Source organism: Limulus polyphemus, unplaced genomic scaffold (assembly GCF_000517525.1).
Source record: "Limulus polyphemus unplaced genomic scaffold, Limulus_polyphemus-2.1.2 Scaffold2081, whole genome shotgun sequence".
Classification (NCBI taxonomy): Eukaryota; Metazoa; Arthropoda; class Merostomata; order Xiphosura; family Limulidae; genus Limulus; species Limulus polyphemus.
In genome coordinates, this window is record NW_013667691.1 from 124,292 (window position 1) to 128,570 (window position 4,279).

Here is a 4,279-nt window from a genome sequence, read left to right on the forward strand (position 1 = left end):
GGGGATTCGAACCCCCGATCCTCAGACTGCGAGTCGAGCGCCCTAACCACCTGGCCATGCCGGGCCCAAATTTCAAGATAAAAACATGTGAAATTAAACGACTTGTGAAAGCCTGGCTCTTTAACTTTTTTTTTTTTTTACATTGACTATGAAACCATACCTAAAATAATCTATACACATTGGATAATAATTTTATTGTATGCAGCAAGTAGTACTGAAATATCTTTTTTCTTCCTTTAATCCTCCTAGAAAATGAATCTAGAGCCAATATCATAAACCGTCTTTTGTTATACATATATATATACATATCAGAAGCTATTTCGCTTATTTGCTTGGTATTTTTTTTTACTTCGTCAAGTGCAAAGCTACACAACGGACTATCTTTGCTGGGTCAACTGCAGAGATCGAACATCATATTCTAACGTTAAGAACGCATTAAGCTTACCGACGAGCCACCAGAAGCTTCGTTGTTTGAATTTCCAAATACATTATTAAGTAATGAAAATTTTCTTTATTTTTTAATTACTGGGTATTATCGAGTTACAATGTTTTATGTTTCACATTAATCAATTTTAATTTTATTAACATTTAAAAACATTTAAAAAGAATAATCCTACTAGCAATATCAAACAAATTAATAGTAAATGTCAGAGAAAGAGTGAGAGTGAGGGTGTAATGTTAGCCAAGAACTCGTAGAAAATAATTAACTTTATACCACGCAGGACTCCAATCGAAAAGTTCTCCGATTAACTAGGCTTTTGGGCCCAACCTGTGACCCTAGGGACATTGTTTTTGATCAGATCCACCTAGCAGAAGTAAAAGAAGAAGAATGGATATATTTTGAAGGCCTGGGTGCCTATTGTGTTGATGTATCCACCCGTTTTAACGGTTTTAATCCACCTCTGATTAAGTACGTCATCAGTAGTAAAATCAGGTAAGAACATCCTAGTCGCTAATTTTTTTTCGTTAGATTTAGTAAATTGAAAAGTTAAAAGAAGCTGGAAGTTGGGTTCAGCTATATTCTTTATATTTTGGTTCCATTTGGATAATTCATTTTTTGGTGAGTTTCAAATTCAACAGAACATTTTCTTACAATGAACTTTTACAAGCAACATAAGTTAATACGAGTTGAAGTCCTTACAACAAATATTGGTAACATCTGGTTAACTGTTCTTTATTTGGTTGTATAGACGAAACTAAGTCAGATGTTGCAAGATTGGTCAATTTCATGAAAACTGAAACTCCGTTATAACATATAAGTATAGAGTATAACAAACTGTTACTTTTTAACGTTATACCATAAGAAAAAATAAAGATAAGTTCATAGTGTTTGTGCTTTGGAATTAACTATGAAAGTTGAGATAGGAATCGGAGTAAATATAGAAGTGGGGATGCACTGAGAAGATTTGAAGTGAGTTAATTGAATACTGAGCACAAATGTATTCTTTGAAGTCAGAAAATTTTCGTGGTTAAACTTCACAAGTGACCTAAAATTTATATTTTTAAATTATAATTCATCCTATCTGTATCAGTTGATAAAATGCTACCATCTTCAGATGTAGCCTGATAAGGACTGTTTGTAATACTTAAATATTATAACGTGGAAGATGAGTTGCAAACCCTAATACAGAAGGTTGAGTACCTTGGATTAAAACCATCTCAACTACGCAAGCAGCAAACAGTAGTGGTAGGATGACAAGCATTACAAATGGATTTTGAAGTTGATTGGCATTATATAGATAGTGAGATATCACCGGATATTGATCGCTTTTGGAGAGGTTATGTAAGAGCCCTTTCCAACGCAAAATATTCATAAGCTTATAAAGATGTGTTCAGATTGAGTATTTAGAATTTTCGAAACAAAGATATCCTTTATTCTTAATGGTATTGAAAAACAATGAATTATGGATCAGCTTGGGATACCAGGGTCATCCAGAAAGAGATCTGCAACGAGTCATGCCTCTTAATAGATGAGAATTCATTAACACAGAGGTCAGTGACAAAAGCCACCCGCGTACAAACAGACAACCCTATAGAGAAAGCAACACAAGATGCTTGAACACAAGCTTCTTCCATGACATATCCGTTGAACCGTTTTGTACCTCAAGCAGCTGGATACTGAAACGGGTTTTCGTACTATTCCATGCGAAGGCATAACGGTCGAATCGCCAAATGTAATGCTTATGGATTTCTATTCGATGAGACAGCAAAGAAATTCATTGTCCTCCTACAATAGATGAGTTATGGAAAGCATACAAGGAGTAGTGATGTTCTTTGGATATGAAACCATTACGGTGGACTATTTTTGAATGGGAAATACGTTGCGGGGCTAATATCAAGTTGCACAATTGACAGATAGCCTAACAGACGCGGCGACTTTGATTGTAATTATGGGGCAAGACTCTAAAATCATTTAAATATAGCGTACTCAACCTGTATTCTGTAAACGCTGCGTACTTTATGAGCTGGACGTTGTCAAATATCCGCGAAAACTGCTGTTTATCACGTGCGTTCCTAACGCTTCTTTTCACTCACTTCTATGGAAGACTATGTCAACTTTACATATATTTTATAAAACATTTTATTCTATAAATTGTATACAATAGACTATATTATTTCGTAAACAACTCTCAACCATTTTGTATATATATCAAATATATTTAATCAGATTCTGGACAAATCGTTTCAATCATATCTCCACTAGCCAGACGATCTTTTTTAATCAAAGAGAAACTTTGAAAAGAAAGGTCGGTATTAAGTTCAAGTTAATTTTACCTTTATAAACCGGCTCAATCCCTAGGTTGATATTCTTCAATCGATTTTATAATTACAAATTCAATGATAAATTAAGTATTTTTCAGATCATAGTTTTGTACTTTTTGTGTAAAAAAAAAGGATTAATTTACTATTTTATATGGAGATGTACATTTTAATTAGCTTATATCTGCTTTAGACACCAGTTGAAGAAACAAAACAAGAATGGAAACGACGAACTTTTATCATTTATAGAAAAAATATGGTCCTAGGCGTTTCAGGAGATAAACGTCAAGAACATGAAATGCTATTCGAAAGATTTTAAGGGCATGTCTTATAATACTAAATAATAGTTCTAAAAATTTCTTATTTCAGTGATTTTTTTACTTATAAATCAGAAAAAAATGTATACACGTTTATATTTGTTTCTTTTTAGCATAGAGACAAGGATTATGATACAAAGGGTTCAGTTATGACTTGAATTTGTTTGCAGAGTTTGTGTTTTTGAAGTTTTAAAAAAGATCCTGTCTTTATACTTATTGTCATAGCAATATTCATTTAGTGTATTATCTATCACAGTAGCTTATGATAATCATTGGATTTATTTGTCCTATCAACAGATTCTTTTTATATTTACGATTTTCTAGTTGTCTTAGTAAACTCTAGTTTAAAGTGTATGAAGATAATTTTATTGAATTCCACGATTGTAAGTTAATCATGTATAATTAATATCCAAAGAGGATAATAAAATATGTTATAAAACACATTTTTCATTGAGGATGGTCTGAATCCCCTCTTGTGCTGAGGAAAAATTAAATTAAGTCGGAAATGATAAGCCAAACAAGTTAGAACATATTTCAAACAAACTTCATCATATAAGCACGCATTACAATACTGCACATAAAAAAAGGCACCAGAAAAAGTCTATAATGTTTATGTACAATTACCAAATCTAACCCTACTTATTTCACTGAAATTTTGGAAAACTTATTATAACTTATTGGGATAAAACATCTGGCGTCGTCCACGATCAAAACTGATTCGTCTTGACATTGTCAACTAGAAGCTAAAGGTCCTCTACTGGACATTGTCAACAGTTAGAGGACCTTTAGCTTCTACTTGACAATGTCCAGTAGAGGACCTTTAGCTTCTAAATTCGTCTGGACATTGTCAACTAGAAGCTAAAGGCCTTCTACTGGACATTGTCAACTAGAAGCTAAAGGTCCTCTATTAAGGAAAGGAAGTGACAGAATAAACAATTTAAACCTCTGTTAAGTACGTAATATTTGTTTGAAAACACTTACGATCGTTCTAATACTTTACAAAATGTATCCATTATATATATATATACATATATAAAATATAAAAAATTTCACAAATTTATTTGGCATCCCTGTGGTACTGTTGGTTTTAAACTCTACCACATTAAATTATTGTATTACTTCATTACCGAATTGATGCCCTCATGATGCCTTGGATGTTAAACTCTACCACATTGAATTATTGTATTACTTCATTACCAAAT

At 32.6% G+C, this 4,279-nt stretch overlaps 1 long non-coding RNA gene across 1 annotated transcript in view; it reads left to right on the forward strand.

The window, feature by feature from the left end:
- The window catches only part of LOC111087378, a 7,453-nt gene extending 4,372 nt beyond the window's left edge, over positions 1-3,081 (forward strand). Inside the window, exons 2-3 of the long non-coding RNA XR_002612076.1 lie at positions 723-934; positions 2,954-3,081. This is a non-coding gene — a long non-coding RNA (uncharacterized LOC111087378). The remainder of the gene's footprint in view (positions 1-722; positions 935-2,953) is intronic.
- The last annotated feature ends 1,198 nt before the right edge of the window (positions 3,082-4,279 follow it).